We start from the raw sequence: 17,258 nt of genomic DNA, 5'->3' as shown, positions 1-17,258 counted from the left end.
CCGCACACACCAAACCACAGCACCGCAGTCACACCCCAGCACCGCACACTCCACACCCCAACACCGCACACTCCACACCCCAGCACCGCACACTCCACACCCCAGCACCGCACACTCCACTCCCCAACACCGCACACTCCACACCCCAACACCGCACACTCCACACCCCAGCATTGGACACTCCACACCCCAGCACCGCATGCTCACATCCCAGAAGCGCACACTCCACTCCCCGGCACCGCACACTCCACACCCCAACACCGCACACTCCAGACCCCAGCACCGCACACTCCACACCCCAGCACCGCACACTCCACACCCCAGCACCGCACACTCCACACCCCAGCACCGCACACTCCACACCCCAACACTGCACACTCCACACCCCAGCACCGCACACTCCACACCCCAGCACCGCACACTCCATACACCTGCACCGCACACTCCACACCCCAACACCGCACATTCCACACCCCTGCACCGCACACTCACACCCCAGCACCGCACACTCTACTCCCCAGCACCGCACACTCCACACCCCAACACCGCACACTCCACACCCCAGCACCGCACACTCCACACCCCAGCACCGCACACTCCACACCCCAACACCGCACACTCCACACCCCTGCACCGCACACTCCACACCCCAGCACCGCACACTCCACACCCCAGCACCGCAAACTCCACACCCCAGCACCGCACACTCCACACCCCAGAACCGCACACTCCACACCCCAACACCGCACACTCCACACCCCAGCACCGCACACTCCACACCCCAACACCGCACACGCCACACCCCAGCACCGCACACTCCACACCCCAACACCGCACACTCCACACCCCAACACCGCACACTCCACACCCCAGCACCGCTCACTCCACACACCAGCACTGCACACTACACACCCCAGCCTCGTAGTCACACACCAACACCGCACACTCCACACCCCAGCACCGTACATTCCACACCCCAACACCGCACACTCCACACCCCAGCACTGCACACTCCAGCTCTGCAGCCCGCCGCAACTCACAACTTGGACACCCACCATCCGGCCCACGACTGCAGCCCCATCCTGCGAACATCCCTCCCCCAACAGGCATGCACCCATCGATGGGGCAATAGACGACCGACCCATGTGCAATGCTCAGTGAGGCCCGTACATGAGGGTGCCAGATGGGGTCCGCACAATGAAATGAAAAGAAAATGAAAAATGAAATGAAATTAAAATGGCTTATTGTCACGAGTAGGCTTCAAATAAGTTACTGTGAAAATCCCCTAGCCGCCACATTCCGGCACCTGTTCGGGGAGGCTGGTGCGGGAATTGAACCGTGCTGCTGGCCTGCCTTGGTCTGCTTTAAAAGCCAGCCATTTACCCCAGTGAACCAAACGCTGCATGGGTAGTGCCAGACAACAGGATTGCTGACAGCAGGAATGTGCCAGTGTCACTCCCCCACGGCGAACGTGCACCGGCAGAGCCTGGGGTGTGGAGGGCAGGGCACCAGGGGAAACGGCCGGGGATGTGGGGATTGGACAGTTGGACATGCAGGAACTGCAGTGCAGGCCGGGGCCTCGGTGAAGCAATGTTAACATAGAGTGGACGTGGAGATGATGTTTCCACTTGTAGGAACAACTAGAACCAGCGGACACCATTTCAGACTAAAGGGACAATCATTTCGAACGGAGATGCGGAGGAATTTCTTCAGCCAGAGCGTGGTGAAATTGTGGAACTCTTTGCCGCAGAAGGTTGTGGAGACAGATAGGGTCTTGATTAATAATGGGATCAGTGGTTATGGGGAGAAGGCTGAAGAATGGGCATGAGAAAATATCAGCCATGATTGAATGGTGGTGCAGACTTGAAGGGCCAAGTGGCCTAATTCTGCTCCTATGTCTTATGGTCTTATCATCTGCCTTTCAGCATACAGCATGCTTGCCTTCATCGGACGGGGTGTTGAGTACAAGAGTCGGCAGGTCATGTCACAGTTGTATAGGACTTTGGTTCGGCCACATTTGGAATACTGCGTGCAGTTTTGTTCACCACATTACCAGAAGGATGTGGATGCTTTACAGAGGGTGCAGAGGAGGTTCACCAGGATGTTGCCTGGTATGGAGGGTGCTAGCGAGAAAGAAAGGTTGAGTAGATTAGGATTGTTTTCGTTGGAAAGACGAAGGTTGAGGGGGGGACCTGATTGAGGTCTACAAAATTAGGAAAGGTATGGACAGGGTGGGTCGCAACAAGCTTTTTCCAAGTGTGGGGGTGTCAATTACAAGGGGTCACGCTTTCAAGGTGATAGGGGGAACGTTTAAGGGAAATGTGCATGCAAAGGTTTTGACGTAGAGGGTGGTGCCTGGAACGCTTTGCCAGCTAAGTTGGCAGAGGCGGGCACGTTAGCATCATTTAAGATGCATCTAGACAGATATATGAACGGGCGGGGAACAGAGGGAATCAGATCCTTGGAAAATAGGCAACAGGTTTAGATAAAGGATCTGGATCGGCGCAGGCTGGGAGGGCCGAAGGTCCAGTTCCTGTGCTGTAATTTTCTTTGTTCTTTATTCTTTGTTCTGTCACTCCCTGCACACAATGGACTTGGGCATCCAAGCTGGCATGGTGGACTTTATCCTGGCTGCCGCAGCCCTGGGGGATGCACTGAGGCTGTGCGAGCAGGAGCTACCTCTATACGAGAGCTGCAGAACAGCAGCTCGCCGTTGAGCAACAGGAGCCAGCCAAGGACGATGGAGAGCTGGCCGCCCAACAGGCCGAGGAGGAGGTGGGAAAGAAGCACCGCATCAGGCTTCATGTGTATCAGCAGCGCCGGTCAGGCGAGGACCTAGCGGACCGGGCATTTAGGGGACAGTACGATATATCTGGCAGATGTTGGTACACCTGGCTCTTGAAAGGGGGGAGGGAATGGGAGAGGATACCCGATGCAGTGCGCCATCAAGGTGACGGTCGCCCTGATCAGCTGCCTCCGTGCCGTAACGGAGACTCTCGAGGACCGGTCGGCACAATATATGGCCTTTAATGAGCACCGAGCCCACCAGTTTGCCAGGGCAGCGCGATTCACTGCCATCGCTGAGATGCCCACGATTCAATGGGCACGATCACCTGCTCATAATAGGCCTGTCTTCACAAACCGAAAGGGATTCCACTCGTTGAACGTGCAGCTGGTGGGTGACCATGAGATGCACATCATGCACGTCTGCGCCCCGGACCCAGGCAGCGCGCACAACACCCCCATCCTGGAACACTCGCCATGCCTGGCCTTTTCGCGATGGCGCATTCCTAGCTGAGGTATTGGCTCCTGATTGACAGGGATCATCTGCTGTGGTCATAGCTGATGCCGACTCTATGGAAGCCAGTCCGACGCAGACAGCCGATACAAAGACGCCACTACAGCGACCAGGGCCGTGCGTTAGCCATCCTGAAGATGCGGTCCAGGTGTCTGGACGGTGCTGGAGGGATCTTCCAGTGTGGAGCTGGAGGTTCCCACATCATGGTGGCCTTCTGCATCCTCCACCACATTACGCAGCAGAGGGGCGACTGGCTGGAGGAGGAGGAGGAATGCCAGGCCTCGTCTGATGAGGTGAATGCGGGAGAGGGCGAGATGGGCATGACATGGGTCCCGGGCAGGCACAGGAGGCAGCACAACATGTGCGCCTGGAACAAGGACGCTCTAATTGGCCCACTGTTTCCTGACTAGGGGGCCTGGGCAGTGGAAAAAAGAGCCCAACCCACCACAACCATTCCCAGGCCACAATTGCCCCAATGGACAACCTCCATGCTATTGTCCCTCAGCCATTTCCGTGATGCCGACCTGACTCACTACCGGGTGCGGTCGCTGGGTTTGCTGCAGCAGTGGGTCTGGTCTATGGGTTGGAAGATGATGACAACTCGTTCTGTAATGATCGAGTTGTCATCAATGCTCCACATTGTACAACAACGTTTGACCTCTCTCCACGCTTACACCGTCCCATCATCCACCTGGGTGATCACTGCATGTGATCTGGCCATTCAATCCCACTGTCCGGATCCACCTGGGTGATCCCTACATTCGAGTTGGCCATTCTATCACAATGTCCCACCGTCCACCTGGGTAATCCCTGCATGCGAGCTGGACATTCTATCACACTGTCCCACCATCCACCGGGGTAATCCCTGCATGCGAGCTGGCCATTCAATCACACTGTCCGGATCCACCTGGGAGATCCCTACACTCGAGTTGGCCATTCTATCACAATGTCCCACCATCCACCGGGGTAATCCCTGCATGCGAGCTGGACATTCTATCACACAGTCCCACCATCCACCGGGGTAATCCCTGCATGCGAGCTGGCCATTCTATCACACTGTCCGGATCCACCTGGGTGATCCCTACACTAGAGTTGGCCATTCTATCACAATGTCCCACCATCCACCGGGGTAATCCCTACATGCGAGCTGGACATTCTATCACACTGTCCCACCATCCACCGGGGTAATCCCTGCATGCGAGCTGGCCATTCTATCACACTGTCCGGATCCACCTGGGTGATCCCTGCATGCGAAATGGCCATTCTATCACACGATGCTCATCCACCTGGGTGATACCTGCATGATAGCTGACCGTAATATCACACTGCTCACTATCGACATAGAGGTTCGCTGCATGCGAGCTGGGCATTTTATCACATTGTCCCCATCCACCTGGGTGATTCCTGCATGCGAGCTGGCCATTCTATCACACTATGCCGATCAACCTGGGTGATCCCTGCATGCGAGCTGGGCATTCTATCACGCTATCCCCATCCACATGTATGAACCCTGCATGCGGGCTGGCCATTCTATCACACTGTCCTTCATCCGCCAGGGTGATCCCTGCATGCGGGCTGACCATTCTATCTCACTATCCCCATCCACCTTGGTGATCCTTGCATGCAGGCTGGCCATTCTATCACACTGTGCCCCAGCACTTGGGTGATATCTGCATGCGAGCTGGGCATTCTATCACACGAACACCATCCCTGCTTGCGAGCTGGCCATTCTATCACACTGTGTCCATCCAACTGGGTGATATCTGCATGCGAGCTGGCCATTCTATCACACTATGCCCATCCACCTGGGTGATCCCTGCATGCGAGCTGGCTATTCTATCATACTATGCCCATCCACCTGGGTGATCCCTGCATGCGAGCTGGCCATTCTATCATACTATGCCCATCCACCTGGCTGACCCCTGCATGAGAGCTGGCTATTCTATCTCACTGTCCACCATCCACCATGGTGATCCCTTCATGCGAGCTGGCCATTCTGTCTCACTGTCTACCATCCACCTGGGGGATCACTGCATCCGAGCTGGCCATTCTATCTCACTGTCCCATATTTCACCTGGGTGATCCCTGCATGCGAGCTGCCTATTCTATCACACTGTCCACCATCCACCTGGGGGATCACTGCATTCAAGCTGGCCATTCTATCTCACAGTCCCACATTTCACCTGGGTGAGCCCTGCACGCCAGCTGCCCATTCTATCAGACTAGGCCCATCCAGCTGGGGGGTCACTGCATGCGAGCTGGCCATTCTATCACACTGTCCCCATCCACCTAGGTGTTCCCTGCTAGCGAGTTGGCCATTCTATCTCACTGTCCCACAGTTCACCTTGGTGATTCCTGCATGCGAGCTGCCATTCTGTCACACTGTCCCGATCCACCTGGGTGCAGCCTGCATGCAAGCTGGCCATTCCATCAGACTATGCCGATGCACCTGGGTGATCGCTGCATGCGAGCTGGCCATTCTATCAGACAATCCCCATCCACCTGGGTAAACACTGCGTGCGAGCTGGCCATTCTATCACACTGTCCCCATCCACCTGGGTGATCCCTGCATGCGAGCTGGCCATTCTATCACACTAACCACATCCAACTGGGTGACCCTGCATGCGAGCTGGCTATTCTATCACACTATCCCATTTCACCTGGGTAATCCTTCATGCGAGCTGACCATTCTACCACACTGTCCCCATCCACCTGGGTGATCCCTGCATGCGAGCTGGGCATTCTATCACACTAACCACATCCACATGGGTGACCCTGCATGCGAGCTAGCCATTCTCTCACACTTTCCACATCCACCTGGCTGATCCCTGCATGCGAGCTGGCCATTCTATCAACTGTCCACCATCCGCCTGGCTGATCACTGCATGCGAGCTGGCCATTCTATCTCACGGTCCCACAGTTCACCTTGGTGATTTCTGCATGCGAGCTGCCCATTATGTCACACTGTCTCGATCCACCTGGGTGCAGACTGCATGCGAGGTCGCCATTCTATCAGACAATCGCCATCCACCTGGGTAAACACTGCGTGCGAGCTGGCCATTCTATCACACTGTCCCCATCCACCTGGGTGATCCCTGCATGCGAGCTGGGCATTGTATCACACTAACCACAACCACCTGGGTGAACCCTGCTTGCGAGCTGGCCATTCTATCACACTTTCCACATCCACGTGGGTGATCCCTGCATGCGAGCTGGCCATTCTATCACACTGTCCTACAATCCACATGGGTGATCCCTGCATGCGAGCTGCCGATTCTATCACACTGTCCCACAATCCACATGGGTGATCACTGCATGCGAGCTTCCGATTCTATCACACTGTCCTTCATCCAACTGGCTGATCGCTGCATGCGAGCTGGCCATTCCCTCACACTGTCCCCATCCACCTGAGGGCTCACTGCTTGCGAGCTGGCCATTCTATCACACAGTCTCATATTGGAAGCAAATGGACGTATTAGTGAGAGGCAGCACGGTTTTGTGAAGGGGAGGTCGTGCCTCACTAATTTGATAGAGTTTTTCGAGGAGGTCACTAAGATGATTGATGCAGGTAGGGCAGTAGATGTTGTCTATATGGACTTCAGTAAGGCCTTTGACAAGGTCCCTCATGGTAGACTAGTACAAAAGGTGAAGTCACACGGGATCAGGGGTGAACTGGCAAGGTGGATACAGAACTGGCTAGGCCATAGAAGGCAGAGGGTAGCAATGGAGGGATGCTTTTCTAATTGGAGGGCTGTGACCAGTGGTGTTCCACAGGGATCAGTGCTGGGACCTTTGCTCTTTGTAGTATATATAAATGATTTGGAGGAAAATGTAACTGGTCTGATTAGTAAGTTTGCAGACGACACAAAGGTTGGTGGAATTGCGGATAGCGATGAGGACTGTCTGAGGATACAGCAGGATTTAGATTGTCTGGAGACTTGGGCGGAGAGATGGCAGATGGAGTTTAACCTGGACAAATGTGAGGTAATGCATTTTGGAAGGGCTAATGCAGGTAGGGAATATACAGTGAATGGTAGAACCCTCAAGAGTATTGAAAGTCAAAGAGATCTAGGAGTACAGGTCCACAGATCACTGAAAGGGGCTGCACAGGTGGAGAAGGTAGTCAAGAAGGCATACGGCATGCTTGCCTTCATTGGCCGGGGCATTGAGTATAAGAATTGGCAAGTCATGTTGCAGCTGTATAGAACCTTAGTTAGGCCACACTTGGAGTATAGTGTTCAATTCTGGTCGCCACACTACCAGAAGGATGTGGAGGCTTTAGAGAGGGTGCAGAAGAGATTTACCAGAATGTTGCCTGGTATGGAGGGCATAAGCTATGAGGAGCGATTGAATAAACTCGGTTTGTTCTCACTGGAACGAAGGAGGTTGAGGGGCGACCTGATAGAGGTATACAAAATTATGAGGGGCATAGACAGAGTGGATAGTCAGAGGCTTTTCCCCAGGGTAAAGGGGTCAATTACTAGGGGGCATAGGTTTAAGGTGAGAGGGGCAAAGTTTAGAGTAGATGTACGAGGCAAGTTTTTTACGCAGAGGGTAGTGGGTGCCTGGAACTCACTACCGGAGGAGGTAGTGGAGGCAGGGACGATAGGGACATTTAAGGGGCATCTTGACAAATATATGAATAGGATGGGAATAGAAGGATATGGACCCAGGAAGTGTAGAAGATTGTAGTTTAGTCGGGCAGTATGGTCGGCACGGGCTTGGAGGGCCGAAGGGCCTGTTCCTGTGCTGTACATTTCTTTGTTCTTTGTTCTTTGTTCTATTTCACCTGGGTGATTCCTGCATGCGAGCTCCCCATTCTATCACACTGTCCCCATCCACCTGGGTGCTACAATCCTGCGAGCTGGCCATTCCATCACACTGTCCCACAATCCAGCTGGGTGATACCTGCATTCGAGCTGGCCATTCTATCACACTGTCCCAGAATCCATCTGGGTGGTCCCCGCATGCGAGCTGGCCATTCTACCACACACTGTCCCACAATCCACCGGGGTGATCCCTGCATGCGAGCTGGCCATTCTATCACAGTGTCCCGCCATTCACCTGGGGGATCCCTGCATGCGAGCTGGCAATTCTATCACAATGTCCACTATCCAACTGGGTTATCACTGCATGCGAGCTGGAATTTCAATCACACTGTCCCCATCCACCTGGCTGATCCCTGCATCCGTGCTGGCCATCCTATCACACTGTCCCCATCCACTTGGGTGATCCCTGCATGCGAGCTGGCCATTCTATCACACTGTCCCACCATCCACCTGGGTGATCCCTGCAAGCGAGCTGGCCATTCTATCACACTGTCCCCATACACCTGGGTGATCCCTGCATGCGAGCTGGCCATTCGATCACACTCTGCCCACCCACCTGGGTGATCCCTGCATGCGAGTTGGCCATTCTGTCACATTATAACCATCCACCTGGGTGGTCCCTGCATGCGAGCTGGCCATTCTATCACACTGTCCCCATCCGCCTAGGTGTTCCCTGCTAGCGAGTTGGCCTTTCTATCTCACTGTCCCACAGTTCACCTTGGTGATTCCTGCATGCGAGCTGCCCATTCTGTCACACTGTCCCGATCCACCTGGGTGCAGCCTGCATGCGAGCTGGCCATTCTATCACACTGTCCCGATCCACCTGGGTGCAGCCTGCATGCAAGCTGGCCATTCCATCAGACTATGCCGATGCACCTGGGTGATCGCTGCATGCGAGCTGGCCATTCTATCAGACAATCCCCATCCACCTGGGTAAACACTGCGTGCGAGCTGGCCATTCTATCACACTGTCCCCATCCACCTGGGTGATCCCTGCATGCGAGCTGGCCATTCTATCACACTAACCACATCCAACTGGGTGACCCTGCATGCGAGCTGGCTATTCTATCACACTGTCCCATTTCACCTGGGTAATCCTTCATGCGAGCTGACCATTCTACCACACTGTCCCCATCCACCTGGGTGATCCCTGCATGCGAGCTGGGCATTCTATCACGCTAACCACATCCAAATGGGTGACCCTGCATGCGAGCTAGCCATTCTCTCACACTTTCCACATCCACCTGGCTGATCCCTGCATGCGAGCTGGCCATTCTATCAACTGTCCACCATCCGCCTGGCTGATCACTGCATGCGAGCTGGCCATTCTATCTCACGGTCCCACAGTTCACCTTGGTGATTTCTGCATGCGAGCTGCCCATTATGTCACACTGTCTCGATCCACCTGGGTGCAGCCTGCATGCGAGGTGGCCATTCCATCACACTATGCCGATCCACCTGGGTGATCGCTGCATGCGAGCTGGCCATTCTATCAGACAATCGCCATCCACCTGGGTGAACCCTGCTTGCGAGCTGGCCATTCTATCACACTTTCCACATCCACGTGGGTGATCCCTGCATGCGAGCTGGCCATTCTATCAACTATCCACCAGCCGCCTGGGTGATCACTGCATGCGAGCTGGCCATTCTATCACACTGTCCTACAATCCACATGGGTGATCCCTGCATGCGAGCTGCCGATTCTATCACACTGTCCCACAATCCACAAGGGTGATCACTGCATGCGAGCTTCCGATTCTATCACACTGTCCTTCATCCAACTGGCTGATCGCTGCATGCGAGCTGGCCATTCCCTCACACTGTCCCCATCCACCTGGGGGCTCACTGCTTGCGAGCTGGCCATTCTATCACACTGTCTCATATTTCACCTGGGTGATTCCTGCATGCGAGCTCCCCATTCTATCACACTGTCCCCATCCACCTGGGTGCTACAATCCTGCGAGCTGGCCATTCCATCACACTGTCCCACAATCCAGCTGGGTGATAACTGCATTCGAGCTGGCCATTCTATCACACTGTCCCAGAATCCATCTGGGTGGTCCCTGCAGGCGAGCTGGCCATTCTACCACACTGTCCCACAATCCACAGGGGTGAGCCCTGCATGCCAGCTGGCCATTCTATCACAGTGTCCCGCCATTCACCTGGGGGATCCCTGCATGCGAGCTGGCAATTCTATCACAATGTCCACTATCCAACTGGGTTATCACTGCATGCGAGCTGGAATTTCAATCACACTGTCCCCATCCACCTGGCTGATCCCTGCATCCGTGCTGGCCATCCTATCACACTGTCCCCATCCACTTGGGTGATCCCTGCATGCGAGCTGGCCATTCTATCACACTGTCCCACCATCCACCTGGGTGATCCCTGCAAGCGAGCTGGCCATTCTATCACACTGTCCCCATACACCTGGGTGATCCCTGCATGCGAGCTGGCCATTCGATCACACTCTGCCCACCCACCTGGGTGATCCCTGCATGCGAGTTGGCCATTCTGTCACATTATAACCATCCACCTGGGTGATTCCTGCATGCGAGTTGGCCATTCTCTCACACTGTACACTAGCCAGCTGGGTGATCCCTGCATGCGAGCTCGCCATTCTATCAGACTGTCCCCATCCACCTGGGTGATCCCTGCATGCGGGCTGGGCATTCTGTCACACAACACCATCCACCTGTGTCATCCCTGCATACGAGCTTGCCATTCTCTCACACTGTCCACTAGCCAGCTGGGTGACCCCTGCATGCGCGTTAGCCATTATATCACACTGTCCACCATCCACCTGGGTGATCACTGCATGCGAGCTGGCCATTCTATCACACTGGCCTAAATCCAAATGGGTCATCCCTGCATGCGAGCTGTCCATTCTCTCAAGCTGTCCCCATCCACCTAGGTGCTCCCGGCTTGCGAGCTGACCATTCTATCTCACTGTCCCACATTTCACCTGGGTGATCCCTGCACGCGAGCTACCCATTCAATCGCACTGTCCCCAACCACCTGGTGCTGCCTGCTTGCGAGATGGCCATCCTATCACACTGTCCCATCATCCACCTGGGTGATCCCTGCATGCGAGCTGACCATTATATCATACTGTCCCACAATCCACCTATATGATCACTGCATGCGAGCTGGTCATTCCTTCGCACTGTCCCACCAGTCACCTGGGTGAACGCTGCATGCGAACTGGCCATTCAATCACACTATCCACTTTCCACCAGGGTGATCCCTGCATGCTGGCTGGCCATTCTATCACACTGTCCCACAATCCACCTTGGTGATCCCTGCATGCGAGCAGGCCATTCTACCATACTGTTCCACAAACCGCCTGGGTGATCCCTGCATGCGAGCTGGCCATTCTATCACAGTGTCCCACCATTCGCCTTGGGATCCCTGCATGCGAGCTGCCCATTCTATCACAGTGTCCACAATCCACCTGGGTGATCACTGCATGCGAGCTGGCCATTCTATCACACTGTTCCCATCTTGCTGGGTGATACCTGCATGCGAGTTGGCTATTCTATCACACTGTCCCCATCTTGCTGGGTGATCCCTGCATGCGTGCTGGCCATTCCAACAAGCTGTCCCGTACCACCTAGGTGGTCCCTGCATGCGACATGGCCATTCTATCACACGTTGCCCATCCACCAGGGAGATCCCTGAATGCGAGCTGGCCATCCTATCACACTGTTCCCATCCACCTGGTTGATCCCGACAAGCGAGCTGGCCATTCTATCTCACAATCCCCATCCACCTGGGAGATCCCTGCATGCGAGCTGGGCATTCTATCACACTGTCCCCATCCACCTGGGCGATCCCTGCATGCGAGTTGGCCATTCTATCACACTATGCCCACCCACCTGGGTGATCACTGCATGCGAGCTGGTCATTCTATCAAACTGTCGCCACCCACCTGGGTGATCACTTCATTCGAAATTGCCATTCTATCACACTGTCCACTATCAACGTGGATGACACATGCATGCGAGCAGGCCATTCTGTCACATTCCAACCATCCACCTGTGTCATCCCTGCATACGAGCTGGCCATTCTCTCACACTGTCCACTAGCCAGCTGGGTGATCCCTGCATGCAAGCTAGCCTTTCTATCACACTGTCCTTCATCCAAATGGGTCATCCCTGCATGCGAGCTGGCCATTCTAGCAGACTGTCCCCATCCACCTGGGTGATCCCTGCATGCGAGCGTGCCATTCGATCACACTGTGCGCATCCACTTATGTGACATATGCATGCGAGATGAGCATTCTATCACACTGTCCCCATCCAGCTGGGTGATCCCTGCATGCGAGCTGCCCAATCTATCACACTGTCCCCATCCACCTGGGTGAACCCTGCATGCGAGCTGACCATTCTATCACACTGTCCCACAATCCACCTGGGTGATGACTGCATGCGAGCTCCGATTCTATCACACTGTCCTTCATACAACTGGATGATCGCTGTATGCGAGCTGGCCATTCTCTCACACTGTCCCCATCCACCTACGTGCTCACAGCTTGCGAGCCGGCCATTCTATCACACTGTCACACATTTCACCTGGGTGATTCCTGCATGTGAGCTCCCCATTCTATCACACTGTCCCCTTCCACCTGGGTGCTGCATGTTTGCGAGCTGGCCATTCTATGACACTGTCCCACAATTCAGCTGGGTGATCGCTGCATTTGAATTGGCCATTCTATCACACTGTCCCACAATCCATCTGGGTGATCCCTGCATGCGAGCTGGCCATTCTACCACACTGTCCCACAATCCACCTGGGTGATCCCTGCATGCAAGCTGGCCATTCTATCACAGTGTCCCGCCATTCACACGGGGGGATCCCTGCATGCGAGCTGGAAATTCTATCACAATGTCCACTAACCACCTGGGTTATCACTGCATGCGAACTTGCCATTCTATCACACTGTCACCATGCACCTTGGTGCTCCCTGCATGCTAGCTCGTCATTTCAATCACACTGTTCCCATCCACCTGGTGATCCCTGCATGCGTGCTGGTCATTCTATCACGCTGTCCCCTTCCACTTGGGTGATCCCTGCATGCGAGCTGGCCATTCTATCACACTGTCCACTATCAACATGCGTGATCCCTGCATGCGAGCCGGCCATTCTGTCACACTGTCCCCATCCACCTGGGTGAACCCTGCATGCGAGCTGGCCATTCTATCACACATTGCCCACCCACCTGGGAGATCACTGCATGCGAGCTTGCCATTCTATCACACTGTCCACTATCAACGTGGACGATACCTGCATGCGAGCTGGCCATTCTTTCACATTATAACCATCGACCCGGGTGATTCCTGCATGCGAGCTGGCCATTCTCTCACACTGTCCACTAGCCAGGTGGGTGATCCCTGCATGCTGGCTTGGCATTCTGTCACGCTGTCCCCAATCACCTGGGTCATTCCTGCATGCGAGCTGGCCATTCTCTCACGCTGTCCCTATCCACCAAGGTGCTCCCGGCTTGTGGGCTGACCATTCTCTCTCACTGTCCCACATTTCACCTGGGTGATCACTCCACGCGAGCTGCCCATTCAATCGCACTGTCCCCATCCACCTGGTGCTGCCTGCTTGCGAGATGGCCATCCTATCAAACTGTCACATCATCCACCTGGGTGATCCCAGCATGCGAGCTGGCCATTCTATCACACTGTGCAGTATCAACATGGGTGGCCCCTGCATGTGAGCTGGCCATTCTACCACACTGTCCCACAATCCACCAGTGTGATCCCAGCATGCGAGCTGGCCATTCTATCACACTGTCCCTATCCACATGGGTGGTCCCTACATGCGAGTTGGCCATTCTATCCACTGTCCCTATCCAGAGGAGTGATCCTGCATGCGAGCTGGCCATTCTATCACAGTGTCCCGCCATTCACATGGGTGAACCCTACATTCGAGGTGCCCATGCTATCACAATGTCCCACCATCCAGCTGGGTGATCCCTGCATGCGAGCTGACCATTCTATCACACTGTCCTCTTCCACCTGGGTGATACCTGCATGCGAGCTGGCTATTCTATCACACTGTCCCACCATCCACCTGGGTGATCCCTGCATGCGAGCTGGCCATTCTATCACACTGTCCCACCATCCACCTGGGTGATCCCTGCATGCGAGCTGGCCATTCTATCACACTGTCCACAACCAACATGTGTTAGCCCTGCATGCGAGCTGTCCATTCTGTCACACTGTCCCCATCCACCTGGGTTTTCCCTGAATGCGAGCTGGACATTCTATCACACTGTCCACTATCCACCTGGATGATAACTGCATGCTCGCTGGCCATTAAGTCACATTATAACCATCCACCTGGGTGATTCCTGCATGCGAGCTGGCCATTTTCTCACACTGTCCACTAGCCAGCTCGGTGATCGCTGCATGCGAGCTGGCCATTCTATCACACTGTCCGCATCCACTTTGGTGATCCCTGCATGCGAGCTGGGCATTCTATCACACTGTGCCACAATCCACCTGGGTGGTCCCTGCATGCGAGATGGCCATTCTACCACACTGTCCCACAATCCACCTGTGTGATCCCAGCATGTGAGCTGGCCATTCTATCACACTTTCCCCATCCACTTTAGTGATCCCTGCATGCGAGCTGGGCATTCTATCACACTGTCCCTATCCACATGAGTGACCCCTGCATGCGAGCTGGCCATTCCTTCGCACTGTCCCACCAGTCACCTGGGTGAACACTGCATGCGAGCTGCCCATTCTATCACACTACCCACTTTCCACCAGGGTGATCCCTGCATGCTGGCTGGCCATTCTATCACACTGTCCCACAATCCACCTGGGTCATCCCAGCATGCGAGCTGGCCATTCTGTCAAACTGCCCAAACATCCACATGGGTGATCCCTGCATGCGAGCTGGCCATTCTATCACACTGTCCCACTATCAACCTGTGTTATCACTGCATGCGAGCTTGCCATCCTATAACACCGACCCCATGCACCTTGGTGATCCAGGCATGCAAGCTCGTCATTTCAAACTCACTGTCCCCATCTACCTGGGTGATCCCTGCTTGCTAGCTGGACATTCTATCACACTGTCCCCTTCCACTTTGGTGATCGCTGCATGCGAGCTGGCCATTCCATCGCACTGTCCCACCATTCACCTGGGTGAACCCTACATTCGAGATGCCCATTCTATCACACTGTCCCACCATCCAGCTGGGTGATCCCTGCATGCGAGCTGGCCATTCTATCACACTGTCCCCTTCCACCTGGGTGATACCTGCATGCGAGCTGGCCATTCTATCACACTGTCCCACCATCCACCTGGGTGATCCCTGCATGCGAGCTGGCCATTCTATCACACTGTCCCACCATCCACCTGGGTGATCCCTGCATGCGAGCTGGCCATTCTATCACACTGTCCGACCATTCACCTGGGTGATCCCTGCATGCGAGCTGGCCATTCTATCACACTGTCCACTATCAACCTGGATGATACCTGCATGCTCGCTGGCCATTATGTCACATTATAACCATCCACCTGGGTGATTCCTGCATGCGAGCTGGCCATTCTCTCACCCTGTCCACTAGCCAGCTCGGTGATCCCTGCATTGGAGCTGGCCATTCTATCAGACTGTCCGCATCCACCTGGGTGATCCCTGCATGCGAGCTGGGCGTACTGTCACACAACCCCATCCATCTGGGTCATCCCTGCATGCGAGCTCACCATTCTATCACACTGTCCCACAATCCAGCTGGGTGGTCCCTGCATTCGAGCTGGCCATTCTACCACACTGTCCCACAATCCACCCGTGTGATCCCTGCATGCGAGCTGGCCATTCTAAAACACTGTCCCTGTCCACATGAGTGATCCCTGCATGCGAGCTGGCCATTCCTTCGCACTGTCCGACCAGTCACCTGGGTGAACACTGCATGCGAGCTGGCCATTCTATCACACTACCCACTTTCCACCAGGGTGATCCCTGCATGCGAGCTGGCCATTCTGTCAAACTGCCCCACCATCCACCTGAGTGATCCCTGCATGCGAGCTGGCCATTCTATCACACTGTCCCCATCCAGCTGGGTGAACCCTGCATGCCTGCTGGCCAATATTTCACACTGTCCCCATTCACCTGGGTGATCCCTGCATGCGAGCTGGCCATTCTATCACACTGTTCCCCTCCACCTGGTTGATCCCGACAAGCGGGCTGGCCATCCTACCACACTGTCCCCATCCACCTGGTTGATCCGTTCAAGCGAGCTGGCCATTCTATCTCACTATCCCCATCCACCCATCACCCTGCATGCGAGCTGGCCATTCTATCACACTATCCCCATCCACCTGGTTGATCCCTACAAGCGAGCTGGCCATTCTGTCACACTGTCCCCATCCACCTGGGTGACCCCTGCGTGCGAGCGGGCCATTCTATCACACTGTGCCCATCCACCTGGGTGAACCCTGCATGCGAGCTGGCCATTCTAACACACTGTCCCACAATCCACCTGGGTGATCACTGCATACGAGCTCCGTTTTATCACACTGTCCTTCATCCAACTGGGTGATCGCTGCATGCGAGCTGGCCATTCTCTCACACTCTCCCCATCCACCTAGGTGCTCACTACTTGCGAGCCGGCCATTCTATCACACTGTCTCACATTTCACCTGGGTGATTTCTGCATGCGAGCTCCCAATTCTATCACACTGTCCACTTCCACCTGAGTGCTGCATGCTTGCGAGCTGGCCATTCTATGACACTGTCCCACAATTCAGCTGGGTGATCCCTGCATTCGAGCTGGCCATTCTACCACACTGTCCCACAATCCACCTGGGTTATCACTGAATGCGAGTTTGCCATTCTATCATACTGTCCCCATGCACCTTGGTGCTCCCTGCATTCGAGTTGGCCATTCTACCACAATCCACCTTGGTGATCCCTGCATGCGAGCTGGCCATTCTATCACACTATCCCCATCCACCTGGTTGATCCCTACAAGCGAGCTGGCCATTCTGTCACACTGTCCCCATCCACCTGGGTGACCCCTGCGTGCGAGCGGGCCATTCTATCACACTGTGCCCATCCACCTGGGTGAACCCTGCATGCGAGCTGGCCATTCTAACACACTGTCCCA

The sequence above is a fragment of the Scyliorhinus torazame genome, chromosome 20 (assembly GCF_047496885.1).
Source record: "Scyliorhinus torazame isolate Kashiwa2021f chromosome 20, sScyTor2.1, whole genome shotgun sequence".
Taxonomy (NCBI): domain Eukaryota; kingdom Metazoa; phylum Chordata; class Chondrichthyes; order Carcharhiniformes; family Scyliorhinidae; genus Scyliorhinus; species Scyliorhinus torazame.
Note: the sequence above shows the minus strand (reverse complement) of the source record.